General features: G+C 39.7%; 1 long non-coding RNA gene across 1 annotated transcript; it reads right to left on the minus strand.

Moving 5' to 3' along the window:
* Positions 1-3,823, minus strand: LOC135436797 (uncharacterized). The gene is made up of 3 exons (XR_010437593.1): positions 3,629-3,823; positions 3,475-3,569; positions 1-451 (listed from the first exon to the last, which is right to left on the minus strand). It is a non-coding gene; the product is annotated as an uncharacterized LOC135436797 (long non-coding RNA).
* Between the last annotated feature and the right edge of the window lie 12,958 nt (positions 3,824-16,781).

Below are 16,781 nucleotides of genomic sequence, written 5' to 3' on the forward strand. Positions count from 1 at the left end.
ACACACACACACAGGCACGCACACTCATTGAATGTGCTTTAATATTTCAAAAGCTTTAATGAAATCGCTTTGCTTTGCTCAACTGTCGTTTGCCTTTTCAAATTGCTGCTCGAGATGCGGCGGCTTTTGAGGGCTTGTGTCTTTATGTACATATAGTACATGCATATATCCAATATGTATACCTAAGGGGACTTACCTGTGTGCACATATACATGTGCCTCGCTGCTGGCGTTTCGGGTAAACTTTATGAAATGAATAAAAATTCGTCGCATTCTGTAAACTGTCAAATTGAGTGCATTTTGTGTGCCACGCCCAACTAAAAATTAGTTTCAAGGGGCCAATGGAACGTTTGGCATTGCCCCAGCATAAAAATGTAAAACTTAAGCACACTCACCCGCCGCGGAGCTCTTTCAATAGCATCTGGGGAAATTTCCGAAAATATTATACAAATCTGTAATTGCAAAAAAAAAGCGAAGTAAAAATAAAATGTCTGCATAAGTGTTGCCACCTGAAATTACACCTGATACAAGTTCAAAGTTAAGTTCATGTTTGTTCGGCAGCCAAGCGACCGAAACAAGTTTAAAGCATTTTTTTTACGCTCGAATGCATTTGAAACCCCAAAGACCAAAAATAAATATGATTACCGCAACGGAACCACCGCAACCACCAGCATCAGCAAACACACACAATACACACACACACAACACACACACACAAAACACACACATCAAGCTTCTTTTAGAGCCTGTTTGTCAATCTATTTGGGCCATTGTTGCGTTGACATGCCGTAGGCTTTTGGTCATTTTGTCCTCGATTTACGTTTTCAAAAACAATTTTCTGTTATAATGTTAAGACGGTCGCTTCCGATTCGCTTACCCGCTCGTTTTTGCCGGATTTTCGCATTTCTTATGCCACTTTAATACTAGTGATAGTACCAAAGGCAATTCCATCCTTAGCCGAGCTTGTTCTTAGTTTTTGTATGCCCTTTAAAGGACAGAAAAGAGTATGATAAAAGTGGATACCAGCTTGTAATAGATAAAAGATGGCAACTCAAAGCCCATCACATATTCTTTATCAGAATTTTGATTAACAATGTTTCTTTGGCTTATTTATGATCTACAGGGTATCCTCTAGTCTTGCCTAGTTTGGTCTTCTAGTTTGTTTCCCATAATTTCGCATTTTCTTTTAGTTGTCTGGGCATTTTGTTGTCTTACGAATTACTATATTGTCTAAGGCCATGTGTGGCCCGGCCCCATTCCCTTCCAAAAAAAAACAGGCCATTATTGTTCAGCCAAACATAACTGATTTAATATTGGATATGACAGCGGAATGGCCCAGGCAAATGGCAACTTGATTTCTATAACAAATTAGTTCATTTCGTTACTGCGCCAAGACGCAACATTATTTCGGTGCTCAATCTGCCAAATTTATGCGGCATGCGTCCCATTTGCCCGGCTCCACTTGGGGGTGCAGCTCTCAAAATGAGCTCGCCGGGCATCGACATCAAAGTCTATTAATTTTGTGGTGGCGCCAGACAATCTCACTCTGCCTGGCAACAAAGCGGTTGCCAGGCACAGTCCGAGTTCTAGTCCCTGCCTTGTCCCCATTGACGCATGAAACTATTCATTCTAGTCGAAGTGTGAATATATTGTGTATCCATATTGTCTACTATGAATATGTTTGCATACGCACACTGAGAAAAAAGTCTCGGGACTAATAATTTGAAAGCAAATAAATAAATTCCTTAACCAAATACTATTTCGCTTTAACTAACTAACTTTTCTTTAAATAATGTTCGTTTAGGCTAAGAAGGAAAAAAATGCATAATAAAGGTACATGAATATATTTGAGTGCAGTTAAAAGTTGATGAATGTTTAGTTAAACATAATAAAATATAAATATATTTTAAAGAAATACTTGTTTGGATTCCTAACACAATTTTACTTGCAATTTAAATAAGCTCGTGGTGTCTTAAAGTTTTTAAATTCAGGTTTAGAGACTGTCGATCCGCATATTCTTCTAATTACATGACATCCTAGTTTCTAAATATGCTAAGATTTATTGCGCATGATCTTAGACTTTTCGTATTTAAGCAAGTTTTTCTGATGTAAAGATCCAATTACTTTCGCTCAGTGTATGTGCATGCAGTTCAAACTAAGTATTATAAGCTGAAGAGCAGCTGTAAGCATGAAGCTCATTATGCGTAATATGCAAATGAATATGTTGTGACTGATTAATTAGAGCACGTGAAAACATATTGCCAATTGGTAATTGGGGATGGCCCAATACTAATTCCAATCATTTCAAAGCAATGCTTTAAAGGTATTCATTGGCTCAATGTTGATTTGATTAGTTGAAGGACCAAATGCCTGCAGTTGTTTCTCCAACTGACGGTGACGTTCAATTTGCGTTTGAAAAAATCTGATATCTTCAAATATTTGCTAAATCAACGAGCAATTGTATGGGAAATTACAAACCGTCAATTAGCATGTCTACCGGTGGGCATTGGAGCTTGGTGCATCAACTTTGCATTCCATGTTTTCAGGGTTTCATCTGCAGCTCGGGTCGATTGGGCTGTCATTGTGGCTGTGGCACGCACAAAATCCGTAGGTCCTGCTCATCATTGGCTGCCGTTGCAGCTTCTGCATACCAAAGGCAGAAGGGAAACCAAGACCGATGTCTATTTGCATATGACACAAACAGGTTGCAAAGCGCAACCGACTTCAATTGCATTTACTCGGGTGCATTCTAGTGCCGTAGCCGTAGCCGTTGCCGTGGCCTTAGACGGAGGCAGACGGAGTGTGTATCCTAAGCGACTTTGTGTCATTAAAATGATGCGAGCGTCCTTGCTACTCAAAGAACTGTAATTAAAATTCAGACCGCAACGACAATGGCAGCGGTTGTGGTTATCAAACAGCGCTAAATAAAGATGCACCCTGGGCAGACGCACCTAGTCAAAGCGCTCAAAAGGACCCAGCCAGCCCTGCCTCGAGACCCTAATGGCATACTGAAAGTACTGTAAACAATAATTTATTCAATATATGCATATAGTACCTCCAGTACACTATAAGCATGAATAAAGCTTTATGGAAATATAGGCGACATATTTTTAAATTCCCTCCACAATGGAGATTCTGTAGAAAAATAAATATTATGTCAGCCTAGGCAAAGGACATGCTGGTTGCATTGAAGGTTGCAAATACGAGGTTGCATGCAACTGCTATGCATTTTCAATCGTGTTATATACCTAGTAACTGTTAACGAGAATGCGAAGAATGAACAATTGTACTCAAATATATATATATTCGATTCCAATTAGTTGACCCAGGGTGTCCTCTTTATTGATCCCCATTATCTAGAAGGGTTGGAGACTAGTTAATTCATGTGCATCTTGAGTTTTTCAATCTTTTGCAAAACATTAAATGGTAAATACTTAAGCGTTATAAAGAACACCGTTCGTTTATCTGGGCTTACCTTTGCATTATCTTAACTGTGATTTTACATTCGAATTCCATTAAATAGTCGCACATTCGCACATTTTCCAGCACTATCGCCCATATGCTGTCACGCTTTAAAGACATTTTCGCACATTTTCACGTGACTCTGAAAACCGAAAATCTACTATTACCTGAATACCAGTAAAAAGTCTACACGCACACACGCACACACGCAATATTTTTGTTTTGTATTCCAGTCACGTACGATGACAGCTAAAATTTAATTTTCTGTTTATATGTATTTTTCAATATACCCCAATGAAATGCAAAACTCTCTGATCTCCTAGCCAATTGTCGACCCTTACGGCAGAGCAGCAAACACACACTACACCTCCGCCCTCTGCACTCTGTACATCCTGCACACCCCGCATGCTGGGGTGTGCCAGCCTCTACACGCATCGAAAATGCATTTGGAATTTATAACAATTACTATTTCCATACTCAGGTAAAGGCATAAATAAATGCATTGAATGCATTCATTTGTTTTTGTTCTTTGCTTTTTGCCAGCGTTGTGATGGCAGGCTCCGATTTACGTTTATCTCGAAACAACACGCAAAGAATCGTTGCCTGCACACCCTTGCCCCCACTTCCTAGAATACCCCGCCTGCAATTTCTGTGTCATTTTGTTGTGTTTGCGTTTGCTGAAGCGTTTGGGCTGGTTCCGTGTCCACAATCAGGTTTCAATTGCAGCCTCAAGCTAGGTAGCTGGAACGCCCTAAACGATAATCGAAAATCGATTGTCCTTATATGTTAAAATGCCGGAGCTTTTTGCCACCTGTGCCGTTGTCTGTACGCTCAATTTAGATGCAAACATACTTTGCATACATGTCCGGTACACCCGGTGCAAGTTTCCGCACTTTGGGGCCGCAAAGTTCTGAACTTTGATTTGCATTCATGCAATGCCTTGGCCGAAGAGAGTTGAGTTTTTTCCGGCGAGGTCCAGCGAGGGACAGCGTTTATTCTCTATTTGTAAATTTGTAATAGAATTTTTTTGGTCTACCAAATGTGCATATTTTGCCGAGCATTTGCAACAGTTTCCAACAAAAGTTATTGATTAATCTGTCAGATTCGGATCCAGAACAAGTTTAACAAATTGAAATGTAATTTTCCAGAGCTCTGTTGCAATTACGAATCTGTGTAATTCGCGCAGTCAGTTTCAACTCTTAATTATCCGAGTCCAATTACGCAATAAACAATAATATTATGCGAATTGTTTTATTTTCATAATGATGCAATGAGCTATGCCACTTCGGAACTGAACGAGAATGTGTAATTATAAAAGAGAGAAGCGCAGAGAGAGGGAGAGATAGAGGGGAATTAATTTGACAAGGAGATTCATTTGCATTTAATAATTTACTTATTTTCAGTTTTTGTGGAATAGGCAAGGGCCGTCGCCACAGTAATTGCCACGGCCTGGCACGCAGACGGGAGCTGGGGGCTGGGAGCAGGATACGGAAAATGCAAGACTTTGCTAACTCTTAGACCCAGCGTCACGCAGACAATTAAGTTCTCGCAAATATGTAAATGTGCATTTAAATGTGGGTACGAGTGTGTGCAGATCCTTAAATGTATGCTCGGTTTTACCTTTTATGTGAAAAGTTTGTCATTTTATGAAAACTTCACTTAAAAAGTTCAACCGGATAAGGGGGAAAATTAACATTGAGATTTTTATACAGTAAAGATTCCCGAATACACTCAGAGATATGTATTCCTGCAATTTGATTATATTGTGACTATTTCGTAAAATTTCTTATTCAATTTACCTTTATAGGCATTGTAGAATTGCTTAACAATTCTATAGCTAATATATCTTCTTGCAGTCACAATCCCAAATTGATCTAATGCGTCGATTTGGTACCCATTATAGAATGTCTTCGAGGTCTAGAGTGTACAGTCCATAGACGAGAAAACGTGCGTAGATTTTTCATCCCAAATCCAATAAATGTATAATTCTTTAAATTCTTTTGTATTCTCAGTGGGGTTAATTGGCAGGTTGGCTTTCGGGGCATTGGAATTCCAAGGCCCAATTGGAGCAATGGAATTTGGAGCACCTCACCAATTTACCATATACCGCCAGATCCTTAATCGCCTCACTCAACCATAAACACTTTAACCCACTTTGAATGCCTGTGTGTGGTTTTATAATGTCTCTGTGTATGTGTGCGTATGTGCAAATTCATATGCTCGTGCGTGTGTGTATGTGTGTGTGTGCGTTTGTATGTGTTTTGGTTAATTAAAAATGTGCTGCGCATTAACATAATTGCCTTGGGAATACAATTGAATGATTAATAATAGCGCAGTGATTAAACGAAAAGGCTCGGGTATATAAAGGACCTTCGTCATTGTGTTTGTCGTAGGCCAAAGCGGGGGCGGATCCCGCTCTCTGTGGGCATACTTTAGAGGGGTGCTCATAAAAGGTGGCAAAATTCCCACAAAAACATATCTTTAAATTATGCTGCCCATCTAAGCTATAAAAGAATAAAGATAAGCCCTGAATTGTGGTGTTGATACGTGCAAAGGGAAGTCTTAGCTGAAGTCCAGATTAGCCTGGGCTAAAAAGAAGTCAATTAGTCGAGGTATGCACAGAAGAATCCTTAAATATACTAAACGGACAACAAGATATTCAGACTCGAACTTCTTTAAAATAACTTCTGTATATGCAACAAAAACAATTTAAAGCCCCATTAAGCCCTGCTTATGGCTACTTGATGTAAATATAATAATTATCATTAAGTTGGCTCATATATGCAATTACATTCGAGTATATTAACTATCCGTAATTTGATCCGAAACCTTGCCACTTTGTTAAATAGAGAAATTGGTCTGATATCGGGAATTAATGTGTGTGTATATGAAAAGCCTCTGGCATATGACCGCTCAGTGGTTTCTGACATCGATTTTCGGCTACGTAGTAGCAAAGGATTAAATTGTCACGTATCAAAAGTAATTAAGTGTTGCTGGAACTGTGGCCGAAAATCCCAATGCCTGGCGGATGGTGTTAAGTGGGCGGCGTGTAACCCAATTCGGTTGGGTTGGCAACTCGCTGCGGTGTGGCTTTGGCTTAATTTAATTACGCCGCACTCTACCGCAACGTGAAATGTATATGAGCATGGCGAGAACTTTGATTGCAGCAGCTTCCGAGCATCATCCTTCAGCCCGGAAGTCATAATGGCCGCGTGCATTTTTTTTCTTTAGTGCTGTAATTGTGCGCTTTGAGCCTGAAATCCCGACACTCGCATTTCAGCTCTTAGATCTGCGTTAGATTGAGATTGGCTTAAATTTTGGGCTTCACACAGGGTCAGCTGGGTCTGCCACTCGAGTTTTTTTTTTACTTTCTGGCTTTCGCTTTCAATTGCTAAACGACACTTTTGTTTCGATTTATGGTGCCGTAAAAGCCAAAAGTGGCGCAGTTGTAATTTTACGGCCTTGCGCAATACTGTGCTGGCATTGGGCCTAGGGATAGAGATGGGGATGGGGATGGGGCATAGGCATACGCAGGCAAAGTGAGCACCAGTTGAAAACGAATGCGCAAGTGAGCAGCCCATTTCGATTTTATTTTAACCTCTTCAAGCCGCTTAAGCTTTTTATCCCTGTGCCATTATAACAGATTTATATGCGACTAGTTAATGCACATGCAATATTGTCGGTTTAATTTGTTCGTTTTCAAAAAAACACACGACCACGCCCACCCAATTGTCATGTCTTTGCCGCGGCGACTGCGATAAAGTTGTTTAAACCATTTTTACAGCGTTTTAGCTCAATGATTTTCCACATGACTGAGCAGCCCGTTCGCAAAAGTTATTGGATCGTTTTGATTTATTGTGCATGCAAATGTTTGCTGTCTGCTCCAACCAGCATCCTTAATCCTGTTGCGCTCCCACCGAATTTCAATGAGGCCATCATTACCGAATTGCCAATCACTTCTGTATTGTCTGTCGGGACACACGGCCAACAGTAAGCAAACATACATTGTATATTGTGTCTGCCCGGGGTTATGCGCATATATGTTTTATGGCTATATTGTATAAGCGAAAGTGAAATCAAAATTTAACTCGATTTTAAAATGGGTCCTGTGGGCATAAATGTGCTCAGTACTTCTGGCCTTAAATATATTTAATTGGTGCATGTTTAAGTTTTACAGCGTTCAAATATCTTAACTCGCAAAAAATAGGTCACAAAAATGCAGCTGAGTAGGTCTCGTTGTAAATTTATTTTATTTGTTTAAAAATAAACAAATGGGATTAACAGGAGATTATTTAAGGCTCAAGTTTTAATCTTGTGTACTTCAAGCTGACGTAAATCGTTTTTAATATGTTTTCAATTTAAATATTTTGATTTTTAAACAAATGTGTGTTTTAATTGCTATAAATGCTCTTAATTTGAGATTAATATGTAATCCATTTGCAGTTAATCAATTGTCAAGTGCAAAGCGTGTTTAAATCAATTAGCTCTACAAAGACCTTGTATCAACATGATTAGAAATAATGTCAGAGCCTGAGTGACAGTCGAATTAGCCAGAAATGAATTCCACGAAATGTGCACATCAGCTGCGAGTAAATTGATTTGCCAATTGTTTTCTCGTATTTCGTGAGAGAACACAAAAACCCACTCGGTTGAGAAAATAAGCCCTAACGAATAGCCCCAGCTACATGCCCAATATGGATTTATTGTGTTGTGAACTGCTGAGTTTTAAAAGAAATTTCCTTTTATATAATATTGTTGGGGGGGTAGCAAACACACATTTCCGGCGGATGTCTGTTAAAAATATGCGAGCTTTAAACCCTTTTGCAATGCGCCCTTAGCCAGTTACAGGCAGTTACAGCCAGCTGAACAGCAACAACAACACGGCGGACGAGTCGAAGTTAATCGGATTCGGGACATTGTGAATGCTGTGAACAATGCCAAGTAAGAAGCAGCGAGCCAGCAACCAATTCAATTGTGAATATTGAATTTCGTTCAATTAATCATCCATACGAAAAATGATGATGACGTTGATCAAAAAACCACAAACGAATCGAAACGCGGCCCACACGACAAGTCAAATGGAAAGCGGTCGCTGGGATACGATGTTGGACCAGAACCTGGGTCTAGGCACTGTGCTGGAATGCCTTCCTGGTTGTCTGTTTCGCATGTTTTTTTTTTGCTTTTATTTAGCTTTTGGCTGAAAACTCATGGGTGCATTTACGTTATTAATGAATAAGGAATTTATGCCAGTGCCTTTTCTTTGATTTACGAAATTACGTCAAAACCGCCTTTGGTACCAACGACCGGAACACTTGTTCCGAATATGTGAAAGACATCATGAAATATGAGCAGCCATTGGAGCCCAGTTGGAGCAACATTATGCAGGATCAAATGCAAAGTCAAATAATAAAGTAGAACTCCAGCTCTGTTGCACAATTGTAAATCATTCATGACCAAATAGAAACTCTTAAGATATGTCGGAAGCCAAACAAATCACAGGAAAGATTAAAGTGAATCCGAATTCAACGTCAATTATGTATGCGCACATGGTCTTGATGTCCCCGGGTGTTTGATTTCACATAAGGGGTTCTTTCCAATCATTATTCGCTGTCTCCACCTCACCTTACCGCACCGCACCACACTTGAGCTCAGCTCAGCTCAGCCCAGCTCTCCGTCTATTATTGACATCATCATGCTGTCTTGTATCCTTAGTAATCTCTGCTGTTTGCTTTTACACAAATTAATAGCGAAAATTGTGCCGTCGCGCTGTCTCACAAAGCTGCCAAAGGCCCTTTTGAACTGCGTAAGTCTCAAAGAACATATGGGGTCGGTCCATCATCAGGTTCTTAAGAAAACGCCTGCAAGCAATCGGGCCACGTGAGCTCATTCATCGTTAATTTCTTACATTGGCCGCTGGCAAAGCGCAAGGATGTTTGTCTAGGCTCAGAAGGATTGCAGTCATTAAATACGCGTGTGTGAATACATATTTGCAGCTGTTTTAAGTCCGCTTGAGACATACATATTTGCAGTCTGTGTGCATAAATGTATGTTTTATTCATTACATTTTTAATACCTATTTCAACAGTTTGTGTTTTTAGTTGGTAAATATTTAGATTTAGATATTCATGAAAGTTTTAGTTTAGTAGAAACTGTGGAGAAAGTTAGCTGTGCCCTTTTATCTATTGAGTAATTTAGTCACTTGTACTACATATTGAAAGCTCTCTTACTTAATTAAGCGATAATAGAATCAAATAGAATTATACTTTTTGAGAGCAGGAGTTTAGATTTCCGATACCAGGCGACAGCACGCTTCGGCTGCCTGAGGGAGGTTGATTGCCATTCGAAATTGAATGAACTTGGTGTGGAATCGCATTGCGCAGCGAGTTCGCGTGAAAGTGTCAAATGAGCTTACAGACGGATTATTTTCGCCACGTAAAAATAATCGCATTAATTTGTCGGACAAGCAATTACAACGATTGGTTGAACTGCAAAGTCAGCGCTGCTGATGAGGGGAGACACTTAAAGGACTTAAAGGAAGGCAAAACATACCTTAAAAGGTACTGTATACAAATAATTACGTACTTATATATATGTATACGTGTGTATAAATGTTTGTAAGTATTTTATTATGCCTTGTAGCCTCCTCGCTGCCGACTACCCTCTCGTTTTACGGTGCTGCACAGCAATTACCCGCGAAAAAACTTCGAAATTGAAGCTGAATAATAGAAATGGCGCAAGGGAGATGGCAACCTTGCAATAGACAAAAATACAATGCACACAATTACAATGGAGTCGGACTGTGAATGAACGAACAGTGAATAAGCAATGAGTGCCCGCCTCGTAGTACTCAAGACGGTGTGGTTAACGGAGCTTGCAAGGCGGAAATCAAAAGCCACTTTCCTGTAATTGCGCCTGCAATAGTAGGCCACTGGGGAGCAGCTGGGCGACTCTTCTGCTGCGAGGCGTTAATTAAATGCAAACCGAAATCAGCTCAAGCACACACCCACACTCACGCACACACACACACACACACACACGCATCAGCAATATGTAGGCTGTCAGACTAGAGATATGGGGAAATTGAAAATGAGCATTGCTTTGTGTCTGGCAGTGGTTTGTGGTCCAGCAGAGGTAATCACAAAAATTATTTAGATAATCATCATTGGGGACTGCGGTTTTTACCACTCAACGTCTGCCTTGGGCATTCGATAAGCCTTTAATTCCACTTATGGCTTAATTCCTCACACCTCGCAGCACAGCACACAACTGGGTACCACGCGGCGTATGTGTATTTATTGTCATCGTCCTGCCGCACTTTTACGATTTGTAGCTGATTAAGACAAAGCCTGCCCACTTAAACGAAACCGCACAGCAGAGAGTCTCACAAAGTCAAGTGAACGTGACGAGGAAGCCTCCTGCGGTGCTGAGGGGAGAAGGATGCGCAAGGGCAAACGATGCGCTCGGACGGGATAAACATTTGCACAAATTTACAGGAAAGGCTGATTTAACTTGTGCTTTGCTTAATTTACTACAAAATTAAATTGTACAAAATGCGGAATGCCTTCCGCTTTGGACATTTAAGTGCGAATTGCTTGTTGTTGCTGCCATCTGGGTGGTCAGTGAGCATCGTCCTCGCATTTCACGTCCATTTCTGGTCCCCTCCTCCGATGCCCTTTGGCCCTGGCACCCGGCGCCCGGCGCCGAGTCAGCTGCTTCGACGTCCTGAATTGAATTGCTAGCTCTTGTTCATTTTCCGCCTCGTAAGTCTCACTGAACTCAAACACTTGCGGCATCTAAATGAGAACTATTGTTAACAGCCTCGGGGCCAACAAGCACTTTTATTCAACAGTCTAATTTTTAATTCCCTGAGACTGCAGCGCACTGAGCGTTGCTTTCGAACATGATCTCAATTTTATTTTTGCTTTAAGGCAACTTATCACATATTCAAACAAAGATATATACTCCCAAAGACATTCTGATGCATGAAAAGGAGTTAAGCTCCTTTGAGCTCTGACATAGTCAGGCTCGAGCTTCCTGTTCTTACTGCGTTTTTGTTTCTTGTACTTATATTTTGGTCAGACGAGTTGACGGCAATTGCTGTTGATTGGATGCAGCACCCATAACTCGGAGCCTAAAAAAGTTTCTCTTTATGCCCATGCCTTCGGTGCTGTGCAAGTCATTCAGCTTATCTGCAGCAGATGAAGCACTGCGTATCTGCCTTTTAGCACAGACTGTTGTTTGAGTCCTGCTTGTGCAGGATTGAAAAATGTCTTTTTCCCGCTTGACTGCTGTGACCCAGACTGCCAACTACGTGTATCTGACAAAACGGTTCAGGCCAACGATGATTGCCTGTGGTCACAGTGAGTGGCTAATAACATTTCAGTCCACTTACCAATTGGCCGACTTTCAAATGCGTAAACTTTTCCTTCGAGGTGCTTACACACTTTGCCTTTTGCGTACCGTTTGTTTATTTTAGAATAAATCAGTTAATGTATTTGACAAAACGTTAAACTTTGTGCACTATTATCGGCTTTTATATTTTTGGGAACTATTTAATGGTATCTCTAGCTAGACAAACTTTTGCAGAGCTTGTCGCTTTCGGCAACGTGGGAGCTACCTTGGTTAGCAAAATATTTTTAGCAATTATCATATTGAAAGTTTTTGCCCAGCAAAACACATTACGAATTTCTAATCGTTTTTGTCTGCTGATAGACTTCTGAATGGACTCATAATAAACCCCCTACCGTACTATCTGTCTATCGGCATTAGCTAAAAGGATCAATACATCTATTTACCCATTTATTATTCACTTTTGCGCATTTAGACACCATACTTGCCCATATGGCAGGACCAAATTAGCTTTGAAATGGGCATTTGAGAATTTATAGAATGCTCAAGTCCAAACAGAATGAAAACCTTTTTGGCGAGCAACGGCAATGGCAAAGGCAAAGGCAAACGAAGCGTTAACAGCTGCCAGGGCTTTAAGCCTAATTTGGCCGTGGAAATACAGTGCTGCGCATAAATAAATCACCCACAAGTTGACCCTTTGATCTAAAAGCAGATGTCTGCCTACAAAACGGTTGAAAAATTCCACAGACAGCGGCTGTTGCCTGATGAGCCGCACCACATTGGGAGCGAACACTTTGGCCGCCCGCTAACCCCGCATGTCCGCATGTCTGCATGTCCCGTAGGGCAAGCACCAAATGTTTACGGATTTAAGCTTTAAACACTCATGCGAAATAAATGTTGCCATGACCCTCAGTCTAGACTCGCACGGCGAGAGCAATTGCTGCATCACAGCATATTGCCTTTGCTTGGCCAAATAACCGAATTTCACAGGTATTTCTTTAGTATATACCCAAATAGTATATGGCGCAAAAGTAACGTAAATGTGATGTAGCCTTAAACTCTGCATTTTGGCTGTCGTCTTTGTTATGGCCCCGAACACGTTCTTTGGACGCTGTTACCTACTTATATCATCCATGGGATTGTTTTAAGTCTAAGTAGCCTTGCAGTCCAATTCAGAGAATAATACAATGCACTAGAACACAGTGTTTTGCCTGAAATCCATTTAGTTTTAGCATTCAAAGCGCCAAAGAATAGCTTACCCACACACAAAAGATTGTATGTTGGCTTAGCTGAGTCGTGTGCCAATTAGTCAAAAACTGCGAGTTCCTTTCGTTCAAAGGATTTTATAATTGCACTACTTCAATTAATTGTCTAGCACAACGTCAATTGGACTTACTCTGGTCCTGACTGTTTATCGAAATAGGGCACATACTAAGAATTCACATTCAAAATGCCAAGCTATACCTACAAAACATTGAACAACAAACCAACATTTTCGGTTAGCAAAGTTTCCGCACACGCAATGAGCTCTCGGGCAGCATCTGTTGACGTTCCCAACAATTTTCCCCGCAGTATATGCCCGCACTGCCTCACAGCATAGAAACAGTCAAAAAGCCAAAAACAGAACGTCTGCTCGATTGACTTTTGCAAAAGATGACTTAAGGACTTTTAAGGGGCGATTCTCATTCGACATGTTTCGGGTATGGAGTCCGTTCATTGTCCTCAAGGTACTGAGGACTTATTCCTCAATTGTATTTCATTAAAGCACATTGTTGCCAAGCCACAGACAATGAAAAAATGGCAATTGAAATGAAAGAATAGCACACTCTCATTAGCAAAATATGAATTGAAGTAAGAATACTCTAGTCCAGTCACCTTTCGAGTACATTAGCATGATGGATGCACAGAAATCAAAATGGAAACATAACATGCTTAGAAACGTGCATGCAGCTAATCAAAGACACATTCTATACCCCAAACCCATTGTAAATAGGCGCATATGATGATTTTTTGTATGCATCTCCGACTCCATAATTAATATATATTCTTAATCAGGACGACGAGCTGATTCAATACAGCCACGTCCCTCTCTCTTTTTGTGCGTCTGGTAATCACGTCTATCTCGATAACTACAGAATCTCGAGAGTTGAAGATTTTCTAAATAAATTCTGTTCTTTGCCATCTTTGCCCATTTTCATGAAATTGATAAAAACCGATTTTGAGAATTTTTTAAATATTAACTTAGATACCATATATTATATATTATATAATAGAGACTTGCGCCCGTGCATAAAGCGGGGGGTAAAGAAAAAAGTAAATATTTGAGAAGTTAAGGTTACACGAAGATGGATTCGACTGTACAATTTATCATAATCGTAAATCTCTGTCATTACCACACGGTAAATTTAATTTTCGGAAAAATCAGTTATGCGATTTCTAAAATAAACGCATTACCAAATCTGAAAACATAAATATTCATTTTGCATATTAATAATTATGGATGTATAATATAAACGAAAAGGGAATCTGAATCAACGTACTTATAGTTTGCAATCATGTAATGCTAATTATAAAATGTTAATTAAAATAGTTTAGGTTACACTTTGGCACATTTATCCGAAAGTATTATTCACACCCGTTGACGCTTAAATAAGTATGGTAATTATTATTTAATATTTGTAGAAAATATAGACAATCGTTGCGTTTTATTATCAATCCTATAAATGCGTATTTGTTTGGTAAGTGAAATTATTCAATTTAATTTACATTTGTTTCACTTTCAGTGTATTACAAACATTTAATATTAATGTGCATCTATATTGACATGGCTTGGCAATAAGAGCAGATAATAAATACTTTCAACTTTTGCAATGATGACAATGGAGCCTATATGTACACACGCACACAAACACACTCACACACATACTTTGTGTATTTAGTAGGAAATCAATGTGAATAAAACCGTGCCTGTTGTCGTGTGGTGTTCTCTGTGTGTTAACGTAAGTCACAAAGGCATTCGAGCAAATTTTCGACACAATTCCCAATGTTGATGGTTTACGTCTGCTTTTTTTTGCTTTCCTTTTCTGGATGTCATCTGCCTCGCTTTATTATATTTAATTGCTCATACGCACTGTCGTGCGTTTTGCTTTTCCTTTTGCTGTGCTGGCGCTCTGCAGCCCTATGGTATATGGCCAAAACTGCTGACAATAGAGCCGTACCTCGTTTCAGTTGGCTTCGTTGTTAAGTTTAGCTACCGAGCCAGAGACAGATGCGATGTACGCTCTCTCATGCATTGCTCTATGTTATTTTTTGCTCTCTACCATCTGGCAACTAGCCAATGAACATGAGTGCGTAATATGTGTGTGTGTGTGTGTGCGTGTGTGTATGTGTGTGTGTTGTTTGCGTGTGTGCACGTATGAGTTTAAGTATTTCCCCCAGTTGTTTGCTTTAATTACGACTGCTTCTTCACTCGGCTACGGTTCATGGTCTGAATTATATGTTTGATAAATTGCTGCTGCCGCAAATCATCGTCAACGCTACGGCATGGATATCGTTATATCCTTATCAATGCTCCATATTTATATTTTCCAGTTCCTTTGTGTTTTTGGTTTTTGTTGCTTTTTTCTGTAGCCCATTTTATGGAATAACTAGTTTGAGCTTGGAGGCTGTAATTCTTTTAAAGCTGATTAGAAAGTAAGAATAATTAAGTTCAGAGTGATTGATTAGATAATACCCTGTAAGCAGAATATACTTTCTGAATTCTCACAAGCACAAAGAGAGTGATATATGTGTGCCAGACAACAATGGGATTCTCTGCAATCATCAATATCATACTATTAATAATTGAACAATTAAAATTAATAATCATATTGCATTAGAAGTGTTCCTTATAATAAAGGTATTTGCCTTCATATGTTAAGGTATATGAACCGTACCAAGCTGGCTTCCAGAAGAGCTTTAAATATTGTTAAATTAATAATCAAGCGTAAGTGCCGAATTTATTAAATATTCCCATTGTTTCAACGGTTGCTTGGTAAGTTCGCTTCAAGTAAATTAATATTGCTTTAATGGAGAACACGCGTAAATATCTAAACGTTGCTAGCCAGACATCGTCCTGAGAATGGCGCGTTCAGCGAAGGTCCTTTAATTGCCACAGCGCATAGTCATTTTCATCCACTTCCCCACAAAACTGGCTCAGCAATAAAGAAAATTCTCTTCCTACAAATTATGTAAGGTGTGGAAAGCAGCGCAACTGGCGACCAGAAACACGCGTTCATGGAATAGTTACTTCTATTGGCATGTCAGCAGCTCAGCACCAGTGGCTATATGTACTCCTAAGGTGTGTGTGTGTGTGTGTGTGTGTGTGTGTGTGTGTGTGGGAGTGAGTGTAGTTGGCTACAAACTGGCCACGAATAGAGCGCCACTTCTGGGTGCTTGGCAATGAATTAATTATGTTGAGCTTGGCCACGCTTGTTTAAAGTTAATTGCTGTTTCAAAATGGATGGAACACTTTTCCAGTTCGTAATGGAGTGAAAAAATTATTTTGGGTGAGTGGATATATTTTGTGTAGTTGTTGGCAGTTCTAACCACGTTGCAACACCGGCGGTATGCAGAAGATAATTTAAAAAAATCTTAAAGAAATATTTCATGTGATGTATTAATTAGGGTAAATTGAAAAAGTATAAGACACTTGTTATAGTATATCAATTTCTGCTTGGAAATATATAAAGCTGATGCGACTTTAAATGCTGCTGCCAATATAACAATATAAGATCCCGACTTAACAAATAGCTTGACTTTTTGACAATATGCCATCATTTTGATACTTCTTACAACTAAGTATCTATGTGCTGGCAATTTATTAGCCTTCTGTCAAGCTCAACATTTCTAAAAATGTATTGACCAAATTTGATCAAGGGCTGAACCTTACAGTTAAAGTGAAGATAATCAATTTGGGCATCCCACCAAATT

This window comes from Drosophila montana, unplaced genomic scaffold (genome assembly GCF_035044405.1).
Source record: "Drosophila montana isolate Dmon_TW-CO22-7 unplaced genomic scaffold, ASM3504440v1 contig_3733_1, whole genome shotgun sequence".
Taxonomy (NCBI): domain Eukaryota; kingdom Metazoa; phylum Arthropoda; class Insecta; order Diptera; family Drosophilidae; genus Drosophila; species Drosophila montana.